Source organism: Lipotes vexillifer, unplaced genomic scaffold (genome assembly GCF_000442215.2).
Source record: "Lipotes vexillifer unplaced genomic scaffold, Lipotes_vexillifer_v1.1 scaffold742, whole genome shotgun sequence".
Lineage (NCBI taxonomy): Eukaryota > Metazoa > Chordata > Mammalia > Artiodactyla > Lipotidae > Lipotes > Lipotes vexillifer.
Window position 1 is genome coordinate 1,599,105 of NW_006775459.1, and position 20,432 is coordinate 1,619,536.

The 20,432-nt window shown below is 35.7% G+C and overlaps 1 pseudogene; it reads left to right on the forward strand.

Moving 5' to 3' along the window:
* Nucleotides 1-19,385, forward strand: part of LOC103090199 (dematin-like) — a 73,172-nt pseudogene extending 53,787 nt beyond the window's left edge.
* The last annotated feature ends 1,047 nt before the right edge of the window (nucleotides 19,386-20,432 follow it).

Genomic DNA, 20,432 nt, shown 5'->3' on the forward strand with positions numbered 1-20,432 from the left:
TTCCCTACATCTAGTGGCTATGTAACAATTCAATTACCAAAGTTCTTCATCCAGAAAGTGCAGTTGATTTCCAGTAATTCTTATTCTGTTTGATTTCTTTTTTTCTCCTAGTTTAACACATGCCAGTTGGTGTTGGCTGAGTTAAAAATCTTGAAATAAGCCTAGCACTGTGTCAGTATGTAGGTTAATAAATGAGAAAAAAATTTAATAAAATACACACTAGAAATGGAAAACAAGATTAGCGGTGACATGTCATGAGGGCATTTTTTGTCTACGCACACAAAATAAAACGAGCTCAATGCAGCTGAAGAAAAGAGGAATGAGAGAGATGATATAAACTGAAAGATGAAAAGGCAGAGGGTAAGTGTAAAGAAGCATGTTGAGAGCACACAGAGTCAGCTGGCAAGAAAAGGCAGCTCTAAGAACCTTAAAGGTAAAACCCCAATAAGCAGATCAAAGGGTAGGAAGCAAGTTTTAGAATATAAAAGCAATAAGATAAGCAACTTCAAGGATGATTAAAAGAGCAAGGTGATAAAAGCATGCAAGAGTCTTTGGAGGTTATTAAGAATTTTAGGGAATTACAATAATAAGAAAGTTGTAAGGGAAAAAAAGTCTTTACATAGTCTTTCATAAAAGAAAAATCACCTGTCAGAATCTGTCTGCCTGGACACTAGAATTAGATTCCTGTTCTTCAAAAACAAGGTATGTCTTCTGATCAGATTTGGCTTCATCTTTCTTCATTTCTCTAAATATTCTTTCTCTGTTTGAAGAAATATGCAAATAGACTTATATACCTATACATAAACAATGGAACTGAAAATTCAAAGAGAGTCAAAGAAAATAGACTTAATGTTGGAATTTCATGAAATTAAATTTGAAATGAATTTCCATAAATCTCATAAGTATATTAGTTATATCTACAAATAATAAATTCGTTAGAGATCAGCAAGTATCTGATTAAATTATTAACACAAGAAGTAAATTCAATTGAATCAGATAGATAGATACTGGGAGAGGGGACTTGAGCAAACTCTCTTTATCAGTATTGATTAAATGAATCAGAAAATGAGTTTCTACTTAATATCTGACAAGTACTCACAGACCCTCTTAAAGATTCCCTTTAGGGATCTGCAAGTTAGGTAACAGAAATACATATAATTAACATCTTGGGAACTTGTCTACCCTAGTTTGTACTCTTGTGCTCCATAAAGAGTCTTAATAGACTTCTTTAGAAAGAACACTGTAGATTCAGATACATAGTCATAGAAAGTTAATAAAAACAACTACCAACTATTCAGCCTTTACTATGAGAAATGTGCCTTACTGTCCCTATTTTGCAGATGGCAGAACACGGGACTGTGAAGTTACCTCACTCTTTCGTCTTCTTTATGTTTAGATTTCAACTAGATTATACAAGGTACTTCTACGTATCAATAAGAAAGAAGATTTATAGAAAAATTGTCAAAGCATAGGGATAGGCAATTCCCGGGGGAAAAATAAATATTTGAAAAGCTGATTAGCACTATTATTAATCAAAGAAATGGAAATGAAAATAATAATGTGATAATTTATAGAAAATAATTATAATTGACTATATCTGACTTGGCACTGGTGGAGACAAATGATCACTTACATGTTATTGATAGGGGAGGCACTGTGGCAGGATGTATCAAACTCAAAGTGAGCATAAAGGAGAACTATTAATTCTGTTTCTAGAAATATCTGTAAGAAATACTCACTTGTGTATGGAGGCATACAAAAAAAGAAGCAAATGAGCACAATTTAACAGCAAAAATATGGATGAATTGCTCAACAATGAGGGAACTGTAAATAAATTGTATCATATTGCTATTATGCTCTGAAGTAATTAAACTCTAAAAAACTCTAAAGTAATTAAAAAGAACAAGATGAATCATATGAAAAGAACTGCAAGACACATTTTAAGAAAAGAAAAAAATCAAGTAGTAGTAAATAGATAAGGAAATTGCATTGTTACATCAGCAGAAGGAAATAGAATCTGCTGCTGAGAATGTAAAAGTAGGCTATCCTAGTCTTAATTCCATATACTTCTGGGTTTTGAAATAATTTATAAAGTGTTTCTGTATTACTTATGTGATTAAAAAAACACAAATATGAAATTCTTTATGGGTTCTATATTTCTCTCAATGACTTATTGGACTCAATTTTACATATAAAATTGTCTGTCTGAATTTTTATACCCTACTTTGTATATGTGTTTAAAAATGGCTCAATGAAATTAAAAATTCTCAAAAAATATAATAAACCCCACTATACTGGAAAGAAGTGCACATTAAGAATCATAGAACTTTGCACTTACTCTTCACACTAACTTTTATAAAAATCCCTTAAGTCTGAACCTGTTTTCCTTATTCAAAGTCATATCCTTCCTGCTTGACTTCTCATCTCCATAATCATATCCACCCTAATTCAACTTCCAGAGCTATTGTCAAATGCAAAAGAATTCTATAAAATTCACTTTGCAAACAGCACAGCATTTTATATATTGATAGATGCAGATGTAGATATTTAGTTAAGCTGAGACTATTAAAGAAAAATATATAACAACTATTTTTTTAATGTAACTTACTAAGCAGTTATAGTAGAATCTAGAGAGAAAATGCAAGATTCAGCTGCTTATACTTAATCTTTGACATCTCAAAAATAATATTATCATCAAAAAATGTTTATAAACTGGAAAAAAGTCATTGGAACTGTTTCAGAAGTTTTATTATAAGCCTACAATCAAAAAAGGCTTTGTAAGACTAAAAGAAGAACATTCAAAAGTTTTTCTCAGCAAAACATTCAGAGTTTGTTAGCAGTTTGTTGTAATTATTGTATGAATGTTCAGAAGCAAATTAATTATAATAAACAGGAATATCTGTGTTAATTTGAAAAATCTATTAGAATCATTCATAAAACTGAGTAAATATTTTAACTTAAAGTTGCTTAGGTTAAAAAATCTTATGTTAAATAATTAAGATAGATATATTATAGATAGATAGAAATGTAAGATAGATGTATACATGCAATCAAAGAAACAAAGATGCAAGTTCATAAATTACATTAAATTCAACAAAAAATAAGCCATTTGCACTCTTTTCTCTAACATTTACCCAGAATTTTTCATAAAAAATAAACTAATAAGTAATAACTAATAAGTAACTTCATGGCTTAGAAGTTAATGTACACAAATAGTTTTGATGGTGGAATATGAAACGTTTACTTTAGAAAGTGATGGTTAGCTCACAAAGGAGAAAAAAGAAAAAAGAAAAGAGAAAGGGAAGACACAGTAAGAAAATGATTTAGATTGAAGGTTATAGCAGCTGTACAAATAAAGAAAATGGTGCAATCAACAGTTCACATCCTTTTGATGGATCACTGAAAAAGCTCTATGTAAATAGTTTTGACATTCAAGCTCCTGTAGAAAATAATACAGTAAAAAACATGCAAGCAAGAAGCTATAAAGCATAAAGAATCTGGCAGTCACTTTTCCCCCAGAAGATACAGGCCAATGATCAGCTGATTTATATATTAAAAGAAAAAAAAAAAAAAAAAAAAACTCTCAGGACAAAAAACTGCAACCTTTGGGGTAAAACTTAGTAAAGTTTGTGAGGGCAATATGTTCTGTAGGCTCATGGGCACTCAACAAATGACAACATGATGGCCCAGACTTCAGTCTCAATGCTAACTCAAGTCTCCAAATGGAGAAATTTCTCTCACCTTAAGATTTTTTAATAAAATAAAGTAACAAAAGTTAATGGCCTGCCAGATGTTCACCACAGGGAATTTGCTTCAAGGAAATTGAAGGAGGAACTTAATTTTGAATTTATGGGAACATTTCCCCCCCATTTTTCCTTGTTTGTCCCATGTTGCTTTTCAGCTTTGTTTGACAAATGCCAGAAGTGCCACACTGGGACTCTTTCAGTGCTATTCATCTCTGCATTAGAACAAGATGTGTTTAACTCCCCCCCAACCTTTTTTTTTTCTCACCAGTGTACAGATAGAGGTAGCAGAAAAATTATTCTAAAACTAACAATTGCTCTGACAATTTTTGATCAGCTCAACAGAAAATGAATCACATGAATTAATGAAAATATCTTAAAACATAGTCAGATATTCAAGCTGTAGCATTCTGTGAAACACGGCACTTTATTTTTCAGCTTCCATATTTAGGGCCTGTGAGTGTGTTTTGTTCACTTCTTAAGCGTTTTTGAAAATGATATGAAATCAAAACATTGCACTTGGGTGATCTCCAAGATTATATAAAGATATAACAGTGGAGGAGTCATCTGTTTCAAAGTAGCCTTAGGTCTAAAAGTTGGAAACCTACATGTGTTTGCTTTAGGAGGGGGTTTAAGCAAAAGGGAGAAAGGAGAAGCAAAGGAGGGGAGTTGAGGATGAAAGAAGAAAAAAGCAATCCACTATTCCTCAAATTATAGGCCCATATTTACTAATAATTTAAAGAGTGTGTTTTACGTCCATTCACATGTGGAATTCTGCACAAACTCTTGACTCAGTCCCTACTCTCTTCTTGAGTGGCTCCCAATCTTTTAAGTACAAACAGAAATCACCTAAAAACTTGTTAAAAGTGCGGACTACCGGGCTCCACTCCTGCAGAACTTACATTTTGGAAGGTATCTCAGGAGACTTTTCTTTAGAAGGTTCAGTACCCACAACTTGAAAAATACTGCTTTAGATTCCTTTATGACCAAAAAAAGCCCAAATCCAAGATAATTTTACCTAACAATTGTGGGTAGCTCTCTTTTCCTTGATATTAACAAAAATCAAGCAAGCAATTTTAAAAAAAAAATGAATATTATAATAAGTATTTAATAGTTAACTGAAAGAGATGATAGAAACCTAATAAATATTTGTTGGATGTACAACAAATGTACAAATGGAAGACTAAATGTGTAAGCAGGTTTACCCAACACATGCTCTCTGGATACTCAAAATTTCTAACCTGGAATAAGAACCCTATGTAAAACTGATTAACTTTCTTCACAATGTACAATTTAAAATCAATTCTTGTGTTACTTAAACCAAAAGAAATATATTAGCAGGCAGTACATACAAAGTTGCTTATGTTTTGTCAATTGGAAGATATTAATCTAATGCACTCACTCTTGTTCATTGGTGGTGAAAGCAACAAAATGCTCAGTCATCACTGAAAGAAGACAAACAGAATGAAAAATATATAATTCACGTAATTTTTCCCTTTAAAGGCAGTGTTTCCCAAAGTTCATTTACTTGTATAATATTTTCATAATTTTGGCCATATCCTTGTAAGATATATATGTCAATGTATCATGAAAAAGAAAGGTATTTGCTGAGACACTACCTATTTTGTTTCAAATATTTCACACTAACTCCAGTTATCTTCTGAAATCTCTGGTATATTTTGTTAGCTGTATTTTTCTACCCCACAATTTAAACAGAAAACCTCAGTTACTAAAGTGAAAAAGTATTTTTTCTTCTATCACCTAAAATTAGCTCATGACCTAGCAGTGGCTTATTCACAGCATTTTGAGAAACTATGCTCAGAGTCCCAATCCCAGAAGCCCCTCAGATACTCTCACACTCACCTATGAATGAAGGACTGTTCCAAATCTTTCCATGTATAGAAAAGTCTTAAAATGTTTAAAATACTTTAACCTTAAAGAATCAAACATCTTTTCCCAGTGATCTTTGACTAGGAGAAATGTAAGTGGTGACTTTAAATGTCTTTGTTCTCACCTCTGTCACACTTACAAAATTAAGGTTAAGTTGAATAAGGAGTCCCCAGAAAATCCCTAGGATCACTCTCCATGTTATAGAGGGGAAAAATTTAAATCTACAAGATTCAATTTGCCGAGATAACTCAGACTAAAATGGGGTGGACATTATTTCTAAATTACTGAAAAAACCATCTCTACCCACAGATTTGCATAAGGAGAATTATCCTTAGTACAATGGGTCACATTTCCTAATTTGTTTTAAAAGTCTACCTTGTTTGGGACTTCCCTGGTGGCGCAGTGGCTAGGAGTCTGCCTGCCAGTGCAGGGGACACGGGTTCGAGCACCGGTCCGGGAAGATCCCACATGCCACGGAGCAGCTAAGCCCGTGCACCACAAATGCTGAGGCTGTGCTCTGGAGCCCGCGAGCCACAACTGCTAGGCCTGCGTGCCACAACTACTGAAGCCCACGTGCCTGGAGCCCCTGCTCCGCAACAAGAGAAGCCGCCACAGTGAGAAGCCCGCGCACTGCAATGAAGAGTGGCCCCCGCTCGCCGCAACTAGAGAAAGCTCACGTGAAGCAACAAACACCCAATGCAGCCAAAAATAACAATAAATAAATACATTTAAAAAAACAAAAAAGTCTACCTTGTTTGTGGTTTGTTTTATTCTCTTAAGTTTTACCTAAGTTATTTATACTTCATGTCTGGTTTGGAGCTTAAAAGAAAACAGATAATTGGCTTAAGTGTCATCAAGTATATAAGAAGGCTATGTATGTTTCTATTATATATCACAAAAAAACTCAGGAGTAAGGAAAAAAGAATTGCCCTCAACCTTCAGAGTATTTCTGAAACATATCTTTCCATTGAAAATACTACCTGCATCTGTAGACATTTGAAGAGCAAAGTTGAATAGGGCAGCATTTTTATTTCAAACTAATTTGTATTTAATCTCAAAATAATAAATCAGGTCCATTGAGGAAACTGAATATTATTTCAATTATCAATCTTTGCCAATGAACTAATATGGTGAATTGCACCATGATCTACTTGAAATGTTTGCATTTTTTATTCACTTAAAATGGGAATTTTTAATCTCATAAGATTAAAGAGATTAAGACCTTCCATTTGTCTTTTCAGAATTACCAACTGTTCTGCTCATATACCATGAAATAGAGGTATTTGTGTAATCTAGCTCTATATTCTCACTAAAACTTATTACTTTGATATGACTAAACCTCAATATAAATAACTTTACCAAGTTAATAGAGTATTTCAGTTTTCTACCAAGATGGAAATACACAAATTAAATTGGTGATTAACAGTATTTTACGTAACACTAATTATTAGAGAAATGCAAATCAAAACTACAATGAGGTAATATCGATCAGAATAGCCATCATCAAAAAGTCTACAAATAATAAATGCTGGAGAAGGTGTGGAGAAAAAGGAACTCTCCCACACTGTTGGTGGGAATGTAAACCAGTACTGCCACCATATGATTCTGCAATCCCACTCCTGGGCATATATCCGGAGAAAACTATAATTTGAAGAAATACATGCACCTCACTGTTCATTGCAGCTCTATTTACAATAGCCAGGACATGGAAGCAACCTACATGTCCATCGACAGATGAATGGATAAAGAAGATGTGGCACATATATACAATGGAATATTACTCAGCCATAAAAAGAAACAAAATTGAGTTACTTGTAGTGAGGTGGATGGACATAGAGACTATCATACAGAGTGAAGTAAGTGAGAAAGAGAAAAACAAATACCATATGGTAACACATATATATGGAATCTAAGAAAAAAAAAAGGTTCTTAAGAACCTAGGGGCAGAACAGGAATAAAGATGCAGACATAGAGAATGGACTTGAGGACATGGGGAAGGGGAAGGGTAAATGTCTATTTTAATGCTAAACCTTTGGAAACTCTCCAAAAAAATCGCAGCAACAGTTTCATGCTTTCCATGAAGATGGTGACATTTATCCTCTGGCTTTATGTGCCTCTATGACACCTCTACAGTTTGAGAATGTCAGCTAAATGATATATAAGAATTACAAAAAGAAAATAAAGTTTTCAATAAAGATGAGAAATTCAAAACAGGAAAATATCTGAAATCATGAATGAATGCAGTTAGTACAGTAATGTCTTATCATCTGTGGCTTTGGCAATCATGTTTTTATTTTTCTACAGAATGGAAAAATATATATTATTTTATATTGTGCAGTTATATATATTTGCATTAAATTTTTAAACTGCATGCATATATTTCTACATAGAATAGTTCCAATCCCCATGAGCAAATAGTCTACTGGAATGATTACTTCCCCACTTTTCTGGGCCACTTAAATGAGTCTAGGGGATACTGCAGGTATAAGGCATCTGTTTAAACCACATGTTCTCAATATGTAGATAGAAAAGTATAAATACATGTCCTTCAGGATCTTCATAATTTGTGAACGTGCCAAGCAGTTATACAAGCATTTGGCTGAGACTTACTAAAAAGGCAAAAAAGAATTTAAGTGTAAGATACATTAAATTTCAAGTCAGTAAGGGTTGGTTTGAAAACTTTAAAAAGAAATCACTTTGCATAATATAAAACTTCTAGGAGAATCTGCCTCAGCAGATTACACCACTTCAGCAATATTTCCTGAACAACTAAAAGTGATTCCAGAGAAAAGTTACCTCTAGTGTGTGTGTTTAACTAGTGGTTTGGTTTCAATGGGATGAATAAATTTAAAGCAAATTTCTAACTCAGACTGATCTTGTTTATTGTGGAAGTGGATTTTTACTATAATTTTTATTTCCTGAGGTTTAATTTTTTTTAGTATATTAAATGCAACTTTTTTCTGCGTTCTTGGTCTAGTCAACTTTAGTTTTGCCACACACTGTACTTTTCAGTAATGTAAAACCTATGGTTGGAAATGGTTCACTGTGCAAAAAATAGATGCCAGGACGACGCAGTCCACTAAGTAGATGTGGATCCCAAATCCACTTGGGATTTGGACCCAAGATTTTAGAAATGCAATTGATTACATGATTCACAGCATCCAGGAGGTAATAATAAACCAGTGACAGTCAGGACATTCTTGATTTCTCATCTCAGGCTCAAAGTTTCTGGAGTCATCTCTGATGTCTCCCTAACTTCAGGTCCCATATTTAATAATCAAGTCCCGAAGTTCCACTGTCATGGATCTTTCAAATCAGTTTCTTCCTTTCTATTCTCTTTGCCAACACCATATTTCAGACTTGCATTATCACAATCTGTTCTGTCACAATACAGACTTCACGCTAATCAATCCTGAAAATGCCATCAGGTTAATCTTCATAAAATGCAATTCCGGGCACGTCACTCACCTGCTCAAAAATTTTCAGCAGCTCCCCAGTGCCTAGAGAATAAAGTTTCTACTTCTTAGCTTAAAATTCAAACTGCCCCATGACATAGAAGCATGAATTCATTCTTATAGATTCTGTCATGATTCACATATCTACCTTTCTCAATTCTAACATTTAATTATCATAAGATTACACTCTCTTATTTTTAATTTCCTCTGGACAATAACATTCATTACTCCAAAAATTTTTCTACTATGGTTTTTCAGAATTAAGTATCAGAGACAGTTTCTCAAAAGTAGCATTCACTATTTTTTCTGTATTACTGATATGAGACAAAGAAGAAAAGACATTCCATTACTTATCTGTGAAGGATAAAATCCTTGAGGTCAGAGATTGACCCTAATCTTCAGTCCTCCTCAATCTACCTTTACTTCCTTCTTCAACTTCTCAGCAGCCTTGTATGAGTCCAACAGATGTGTCCACTAACTTCTGAATGCCCAGCAATGGAGAAATCAGGTAAGAGAAGAAAGTATCAAATGATATTTTCAAAGGCCATATTTGTCTAATCACTTTATTCTGCATTAACAGTCCACGTGTTCTGGGTTGTTTATCAGTGCTGTCTCTCTCTGCAAGGAGAATGATTACAGGTGAATCTCCACATGGATAATTTGGATGGGAGATCACTTAGACCACTTGTGTTCAATTCAGAACTAAAAATACTATTGGGGCCCCATAAATGTTAAATAGCACTAAGAGTAATAATAACTAACCTCTTCTTAGTAGATGTGCTCCTGGGTACACCCACTTGAATTTTTCCAATTACAATTCAAGAACATTTCATTTCCCTTTATTCAGAACCGTTATTCAGGCTCTTCTGGAAATGTTTTATTCAGTTTGCACATCTCTTCTCCACAATATTTGATTTAGAATTCAGCTCCCTAATAATGAGGGGAAATTGGGGTCTGAAAGAGAAAAACACCATTTTCTTAAATGATGAATGCTGCAGGCACACATTGTCTTAAATTACAATACAACTACATTTTAAAAATATCCATGATCACATCTCTGACATTACAGCATAATGACATGAGTAACATCAAAAACTGGTTTGAAAGGATTTTAATGGTATTCTCTAGGCAAATCTGTGACCTGACTAGACAGGAAATGTGGATATAAGTAAAAAATAGAAAATATCTTTTTCTTTTTGTGGTGGTGGTTGCTGTTATTGTTGTTGCTGTTGATAATAAAGAAAAAGGTCTGATCCCTCTGGAAAGCTGTACTCAACCCTTTCCCTGGGCTGTAGTTTACTCTGCTATTCACACCAGAGGACATTGGGGCAGCATCTAAGGCACTGTAATGAGATCTGAGCAAAAAAATCTTTCAAAATATCAATAAATCAGCCCGGCTTATCCCCAGCTCAGAGAGTTGGGACAACTCATTGTGAGACTTCCCTGTTTTTAACTGCGGAGCAGGCTGTTTTGCTTTGACTCCTTCGTAAACCCAAGTGTAACACATATCTACTTGGCCATTCTTGGGAAAAAAAGAAATAAAAAGAGTCAGCCCTGGAGCATCTGAGTACTATAAGTTTGGAGAGCTTTAAGGGTCCAGCTGAGGCAACAGGGAACTCACAGCTGAATGACTGCTTGCTAATGGAGGAATGAAAGGACATGATGGACACAGAAGCAGTGGCGGACAAGTGTCTCAGTGGGGAAATCTGCCAACCTGACAATGCCTTGCCCAGGAAATAGGGATGCATTTAGAACCACACTATTTTTAAATGACCACCATGACAAGAGCTGTTAAATATTAAACAGGTGTGTGCTATCCGTGATTGCATTTGGATCTCGGAATTTAGTGGTGTCAGTAGAACTAATGACTGAGACGGATAAAGTGGCATACTTCCCTCATGGATTAAGATTCTGTATGAAAGCCAAAATAAAGTGTTGCACACCTGCCACATTTGAGAAAACAGAGTCATAATTCCTAAATGCTTATCTAAACTTTCTGGTCTTAAATTCTCAAATGGATCAGCTGAAAAGATTTCAGATATTTGCAAGTTACAGAAAATCACGAAACTTCTTTGGGCATATATCAGTTCCAAATCTCTTACTCAGGCTAGCTTCAAAATTACATTTACTATGACTCCTGCACGTGTGATCTAATAAGATCACTAACATATATTAATTACTATAAGATGAAACAAAACAATGATGTGGAATAAAACAGTAGTTTAAAAAAATCCCCATTTCCAATGCTTTACACTTGAATTTTTTAAATTTTAAAATATATACATAAACACTATTTGGCAGGTGAAATAAAAACTTGCAAAATATCTTTGAAATTTCCCCTCAGAATTTTAAGCTACTTTATAAACATTATCTTTCCTTCCTTTTTTCTTCAATATAAGTAAGACTATAATTGAGTTTTTTCTGAAAATAGCTCAGTAATTCAAAAACTCTTTGCTCTATTCAAGATGTTTTGCTATGAATTATACAGTGTAAACTAATAAATAAGACATTAGTCCATATCATCAAAAATCCTATTCTGTGAGTGGAAACTACATCTTCAGAAAAGCACAAATATAATATATGAAGATTTAATTGCCATACTAGAGATACAAAATAATTGGAGCAATAAAAATTTTTAATTAAAAATTATGCTTTCAAAATTTGAAGATAATATTGAGACACATCTCAGACAAATGGAAGAATTTCAACAGAGGTAAAAGGTAAGGCCTTTTTGGGAAAAGAGAATATTTTAAGTAATATTAAAATAGATATAATAAAATTATCTTCATAGAAGATACGCAAATCAATCAATGTGATACACCACATCAACAAAAGAAAAGACAAAACCACATGATCATCTCAACAGATGTAGAAAAAGCACTTGACAAAATTCAACATCCATTCATGATTAAAAAAAAAACTCTTACCAATGTAGGTATAGAGGGAGCATATCTCAACTTAATAAAAGCTATTTATGACAAGACCACAACCAATATAATACTCAATGTGAAAAACTGAAAGCCTTTCTGCTAAAATCTGGAATAAAACAAGGATGCTCATTCTCACTTCTCTTCAACATAGTATTGGAAGTCTTAGCCACAGCAATCAGACAAGAAAAAGAAATAAAAGGTACCCAAATTGGAAGGGAAAAGGTAAAATTGTCATTATATGCACATGACATGATACTATATATAGAAAACCCTAAAGACTCCACACAAAAACTACTAGAACTGATAAATGAATTCAGCAAGGTAGCAGGATACAAGCTTAACACACAGAAATCAGTTGCATTTCATTACACTAACAATGAAATATTAGAAAGGGAATGTAAAAAAAAAATACCTTTTAAAACCACACCAAAAAATAAAATAAAATAAAATACTTAGGAATAAACCTGACCAAAGAGGTGAAAGACTTATATGCTGAGAACTATAAAACATTAACTCATTATTGCCCAGGGGATTTTTGCAGAAACTAATGCCTGTGGCTGGAGATTTTTATTTTGGCCAGCCAAAAATTAATTCTGTTATTTCACTAACACTCTGTTGGTTATTACATTCAATAATTACGCCTGACACACCTGCAAAGTCTTCTAATTTTTGTGAAATGTTGTCTTCAATCCACTCTTCTGTAGAAGCAAAGGAGCATTCTCCAGCACTGTGAGTTTCATTTTCACTTTCCATATCAGAATCAATCACTAAAGTTTTTGTCTTTTTATTGGTCTAACAGTCACATCGTCTGAATCAGAATTATGTTCTGAAGAACTATCACCTTCTGAGACACTAGTATATGTGTCGCTCAGATAATGAGAGAAAGTATCTGCATAAAATTCACCGAAAAATTTTTCTTCACTCAAAATTTTGCAATGTGTCAATTTTGAAGATTTTTCATTTATAACATACACAAGGTTGGAACAAAAACCTAATGGAGCAGAATACGAATGATAATGACAATCATAAGTTGTATAATGAACCCTTGATCAATTGTAAGCTCTAACAACTTCTCACAGTGATGTTAATTGTAGCACTTTCTATAAATGTATTGATAACATCTCCAGTCAATAACGTCTGGGTAACAAAAGACATACTAATATGTCTCCAGTCAATAATGTGTTAATAAAGGAAATTAAAGATATTCAAAGAAATGGAAAGGTAACCCATACTCTTGGATTGGAAAACTTAATATTATTAAAATGGCCATACTTCCCAAAGGAATATACAGATTTAATGTGACCCCTATCAAATTACCCATGACATTTTTCACAGAACTAGAACAAATAATACTAACATTTATATGGAACCATAAAAGACCCAGAATTGCCAAAGCAATTCTGAGGAAAAAGAACAAAGCAGGATGCATAACCCTTCCAGACTTTAGACAATACTACAAAGCTACAGTAGTCAAAGCAGTATGGTATTGGCCATAAACAGATATACGGATCAATGGAACAGAAGAGAGAGCCCAGAAGTAAACCAACATACCTATGGTCAATTATTCTTCGACAAAGGAGGCAATATAAAATGGGGAAAAGACAATCTCTTTAGTAAATGGTGCTGGAAAAGTTGGACAGCTGCATGTAAATCAATGAAGTTAGAACACACCCTCACACCATGTACAAAAGTAAATTCAAAATGGCTTAAAGAATTAATTATAAGACACCATAAAACTCCTAGAAGGGAACATAGGCAACACATTCTCTGATATAAATCATACAAATGTTTTCTTAGGTCAGTCTCCCAAGGCAACAGAAATAAAAACAAAAATCAACAAATGGGACCTAATCAAACTTACAAGCTTTTGCATAGCAAAGGAAGCCATAAACAAAATGAAAAGACAACCTATGGAACAAGAGAAAATATTTGCATATGATGTGACCAACAAGGGTTTAATTTCCAAAGTATACAAACAGCTCATACAACTCAACAACAACAACAAAAAACCCAATCAAAAAATGTGCAGAAGACCTAAATAGACATTTCTCCAAAGAAGACATATGGATGATCAATATGTACATGAAAAGGTGCTCAACATCACTAATTATTAGAGAAATGAAAATTAAAATTACAGTGAGGTACCACCTTACACAAGTCAGAATGGCCATCATTAAAAAGTCTACAAATAACGAATGCTGGAGAGGGTGTGGAGAAAAGGGAACCCTCTTATGCTACTGGTGGGAATGTAAGTTGGTGCAGCCATTATGGAAAACAGTATGGAGATTCCTCAGAAAACTAAAAATAGAATTACCAGGTGATCCAGCAATTATCTGGGCAAAACCGTAATTCAAAAATATACATGCACCCCTATGTTCATAGCAGCACTATTCACCATGGCCAAGACATGGAAACAACCTAAATGTTCATTGACAAATGAATAGATAAAGAAGATGTGTACATACTACTCAGCCATAAAAAAGAACAAAATAATGCCATCTGTAGCAACATGGATGCAACTAGAGATTATCATACTAAGTGAAGCAAGTCAGAAAGAGAAAGACAAATACCATATGATACCACTTATATGTGGAATCTAAAATATGACACAAATGAACCTATCTATGAAGCACAAACAGACTCACAGACATTGAGAACAGACTTGCAGTTGCCAAGGGGGAGGGGTGGTGAGGGAGGGATGGATTGGGAGTTTGTGGTTAGTAGATGCAAACTATTATATATAGAATAGATGGACAACAAGGTGCTACTGTATAGCACAGGGAATTATATTCAATGTCCTGGGATAAACCATAATGGAAAAGAATAAACAAGAATGTGTGTGTGTGCATATATATACACACACACACACATATATATGTATAACTGAGTCACTCTGCTGTACAGAAGAAATTAACACAACATTGTAAATAAACTATACTTCAATTAAAAAAATTAAAAGGATTCAAATTCCAATGCAAAAAAAAAACAAAAACAAAAATAACATTTTCCCCATGTGCTTCCCTGAATACTTTAGGAAATCCTGTCCAGAATTAAGATTGATGTAAGAGAAATCTGAAGCTCTCTTCTATATTATTCCTAAAAGCTGATGAGTCCAAAAACCACAATTTGGTTTCTTTTATTTCTAAACAACTTACTAATACCCATAACTTATTTCTTTTTTAATATAAATACATTGGCCAAATCTTTTAATGGACTGTAGCTAGAAAAAGAGACTGTAGCTGCTTACTGGTAAGATTTACACCCATAGTTTAAAATTCATGCTATCTGGGTGAACACTGGGACCTAATAAACGCCTCCATATACCCATTAAACAGAAATTTTAGCAGGGGTCTAGTACAGGTTCTTGAAGGAGCCATTAACAGTAGTACCCTCAGGTCTCACATTAATGGTAAGTAAAATAATTCCCAGGTGAGAAATGATGCTATTAAAACTAGGCTGGGAAAATGGAGGCACAAGTAATTGGTTAGCCATTTCCTTCTCCTTTTTTTCTTTTCTTTTTTTTTTTTGTAACATCTTAATTATAAGGTCTTCTTTTTTCCTCCCCAATGTCTTGGTGTTAAGGACTTTCAAATTGTATTAAAACTCGTAGCTGATTTAGGAAGAGCTAGAATTTCTATGCTTAAATTACTGATTCTAACCCAGAAGTCATATTGCAGCAGGAGAACATAACACAGTTACCTGGGAACTTTTCAAACTAAATACAGTCCCCAACACATACCTCATGCAATGGAAATCTTCCTATATCTGCCATTTGCCATTAAAACCACTACAAAGTAAGCCATTGCTTCTGATGGTAGTGGATCAAATTTCTAAGGTGTGAGAATTATTTATGTATTAACTAAGAGACTGAGAAACACCTTTGCATCAACTAAGAGTTTAATTATGCAGTAATTCAATAAACATCTTTTGAGCAACTACTACCTGCCCAGCACCTAGCCTCTAGGAATACAACAGTGTGGAAAATAGACACAGTATTAAATAAGCCAGCAAGTTCAGCATGGAGAGAACTATGATAGGTATAAAACAGAGCATTATGGGACTATGCAGAAAGAATACTAACCCAGTCTTAGTGAGTCAAGGGAAGATGTCCAGTGGAATTGGAATCTGTATTGAAACATAAACGATGAAACAACTTAGGCAAAAAGGAAGAGAATAAAGTTCCCAACAGAGGCAACAGTCTATATTAATGCCCAGTGGTGGGAAATTATATCATGTTTCAAGAACTAAAGAAATCCAGAATGACCACAGTATAGAATTAAAGTGGAAGAAAGGGGAAGTAGATTGAGCAGTACAGAGATAAAAGATGAGGCTAGAGAAGTAAAGAGGGGTCAGATCAAGGGTGCTTTAAGCCATGTACACATGTTTGAATTCTATCAAGAGAACACAGAAGAACAGATGAATATTTTAAGCAGGAGAGAGACCTAAGTTTTTCCTTGAGAAAGAAAACTGACTGCAATGTGCAGAACATACGAGGGGGGGAGGGTCTAGAATCATGGAAATAGGTTAATATTCAAACTTGTTTTGTGTTTACTTCTGAAAAAAAGTTAAACTAAGTATTAAACAATCAGAACTCTCTGGCTAACCACTGATTATTCTGTGAATTATCTAGTTAAAACACAGTGTCTTAACGATTATACTTAATAATTGCACTGTTTATAATCTAAGTTGTTTACTCAGAGAGTCGATTAAATTGGGTAACTCCTCTCTTGGATGGGAGCAGTAACCTTCAGTGGAATGCTAACTACCTCTGAGAATTATGCTTAACTCAGAATTTCTCTGCCATAGGAGTAATAGATTTTAGGCTGGGTGAACTGTTTCTTAATATATATGCCCACAGGGAGAATGTCATTTTAATAAGATGCTTCTATAAGCCACACCCTACTTAAAACAGAAGGTTTCCCCTTTGTCTTCATAAGCAAAAACTGAAGGAGCCCTGTTTGTCCTTAAGTAAACAACTGGGAGGTAATGTAATACTGAGTCAGTGGTCTGCAAAGTATCTCTTTGCCAATTCAGCTATCCAAGTTTTGCTTTTGTTTTTAACTATAGCTTTCCTAGAAAATACATCAATGTTTAACCTTATTGAATACCACTAATTTGACCTAAATCTGCTTGTACTGGCCTTTCAGCTGTTCTCTTGATTTCATGATCCACTGTTTTGCTCTGCTACCACTATGACACAACTAAAATAAAAGTATCCAAATAACTGGAAATTGTGGAGGGGAGGTAATAAAATAAACAATGTCATCTCAGAGATCAAGGTAAAAGATGGAATCTTTAAAAAATATAAAATCATTGATTCATCTAAGCAGTCAAATTCTGATGCTGAGTCACAGACTTGACCCAATGGAGTATAAGCACTAAGGATTGCTCAAGACTATCAACTGAATTGTGGGGAAAACCGCTTATAAATCTATCTATTCATGTTTATATAACCATCCTTTAAAAATTTTAATTGTAGTGTATGTTTGTTAACTCAGAAAATTATATTAATATATATTATGTTAAATTTATTTATAAATACATAAGTGTTCATCTATTTGGGACTAAACTGCCTATATAATACTGTTAATGTTATATAATCAAATTTACCATTCATTGTTCTTACTACATGGCACCTAGTTTACAAAACCCCACAGACAGCCTATTTTATGGGAATTTACATTCAATTCAAAAACAGTTGCTTTAAACTTATCTAGTCATGGCTGGTATTATAGTCCTTTAAAAGTAATTTCCAGAAATTTTAATCTCTCTCAAACTGCTGAGGATAATGTGGTTTATTTTATATGGTACACAAATAAACATTTTGTGCATTTATTTTAATGGCAGCTGGAAATATAGAGCTAGCACACAAACTAGCACACAAATCAATGGACAATCACATGCTGGGCACAAAGACTTGGCCGCCATCCCCCAGGACAAGGCCATCTTGGACATGGGGCGGCCTAACCTCACAATCTACAAGCCCTACTTTACCTTCCCTCATGGAACACGTGGAGCTGCCCAGAAGCCAGGAGCTCACTGTCACTCAAATCTACACCCCACTACCATCTCCATCACCCTGGAGGTGTGGGCAGAGAGCTGGTTTCCTGGAACCAACTCTCAGATTTTAGCCCCAAGAACCAGCCTCTACCATTTCCATCATCCCCAGACCACCTGCCCAGATTCCAACATCTACAAGAAGTTACTCATCTACAGAGAGAGTTCATGGGAGGCAGCCCTGAGAGCAAGGCTTTCATTGAGGAACTCATCACTGAGTCATCCAAGTTGCCTGTATCCCAGCCTCCTGACTCCAACCAGATGGCCAAGATCGAAACTGACTACTGGTCTGCCTCCCATGACTCTTCATTGTGGAGACAGAATGGAGGAAGCAGAAGGCATCTCAGGGACTTCCCTAGTGGTGCAGTGGTTAAGAATCCACCTGCCAATGCAGGGGATGCAGGTTCGATCCCTGTTCTGGGAAGATCCCACATGCCATGGAGCAACTAAGCCTGTGCGCCACAACTACTGAGACTGCACTCTACAGCCTGCAAGCCACAACTACTAAGACCATGCACCACAACTACTGAAGCCCACACGCCTAGAGCCTGTGCTCCACAAGAGAAGCCACCACAAAGAGAAGCACGCACACCACAGCGAAGAGTAGCGCCCGCTCACCCCAACTAGAGAAAGCCCGTGCAGCAACAAAGACCCAATGCAGCCAAAAATAAATAAATAAATAAATTTTTTAATTAATAAATAAATAAAGTGGGGTTTTTTGTTTTTCTTTTTAAAAAAGGCATCTCACAGGGAGGCAGACGAAGAAAAGGAAGAGGAGGGCGATGGTGACTCCAGAGAAGAAATGGCACTCAAGGAAGCATCAGAGAGAGAAACTCAGTAAGGTGATGTCCAACTTGGGAAAGATGGTCTTGAAAGAAGAGATGGAAAAGTCATTGCCTATCCAGAGAGAACCAGTCCCTACTGGACTGGACACCCTTTCATACTTCCTTACACCATGGAAAGTCTAATTGTTCTCTCTCTGCCTATGGCAGGACCACCCTGAGCTTACTATACTTCTCAGACTTCAGCCCATGGGGAGTGAGAATGGAAGCTCACACCTTGCTGATCTGTCCCTATGAAATGCTGGTGGTGACCAGTAAGGGGCAAACGAAGTTGCCTCCAGGCTTCATAGGCATTTGTCAGCCAAGAACTTCTCAAGGGTATTTTCCATGTCTTCTGCAGCCCTGGGGTTGTGGGACATGGACTTCCTTCCCCACAATGAGGGAGCAGTCCTTTCTCTCATCCCTGGTCCTCACTGGATGGGGCAAACCCAGCCTGGACTCAAGCACACACAGAGTAAATGTTTGTGACCTCTCCCTGCCTCCATCCCCACATGAAGGTTCCCAGAAGAAATTAAGGAAAAATAAATATGGCACTTAAGAGGTCAGACCTGTCAGCTGTCTTGACCAATGGGTGGGTAGAACCCCCAGCCCTGGAAGGAGGAGGGTGAGAGTGGGAAGCAGCCAGGCAGGCAGGGAAAGCTCCAGGATCCTGTGTGTACCCAAGCACTCCTCCTCACTTCACCTTTTACAGCTCCCCCATCACGCTGACCTCCAGTTTCTTTGACTCTAGCAAAAGCAGGCTCCAGCTCAGGGAGATCTCAAACAGGGAGGCCGCCCTGCCCTCTATCTAGTTCACCTTGTCCTCTACTTGTGACCCCCAAGCTTCAAAGACTCTTGCTCCAAACCTGTGTCTTCCCCTAAAACCTTGGCTTAGAGTGGAGATGTCACCAAAACAAAATCCTTGCCCACCATCAGCCTCCAGGCAAAGTCAGCTAGAACTCTACCCTCTAGTACCAGCCCAAATCCTGGGCAGAACCCAGGCCTTCAAACTCCCTTGAATGGGATCAAGAGGCCAGGCTACAGGAGCATTTCTGAATGTCCTGGTTACCAGGTCCTGCTCCTACCCATACCTAAAGAATGTAATTTATTGGAGCACCACCCCCTCACACTGCATTTCTCACCTAACTCTCTGCCCTACCTTAATCATACTCCCAGCTTTTCCTCTTTACAAATACATATTTGTATATAATTTTTATATATAGATGTAAATAGGTATAGATATATCTGTCTATCTCTGGGTCCGGGTTTTATTGCCCAGAGCCTGGGCACGATGCATGTGATAATGCTGGGGAGGGCGGACTCTGCTTGGAATTAAAGGTTCCATTGGGTCCCCCCCCCGCAAAAAAAGATACATGTATATAAATATCATTACATGAACATTCTATTATTGCCAATATTTAAGTGAAAGTAAAATAGGACCCATTGAGAAAGGGTGGAGTTGAAATGTGTGTGTGTGTAAAGAGAGAGAGACAGAGACAGAGATAGGGAATCCAAGTATAAGTGATATGCAGAAAA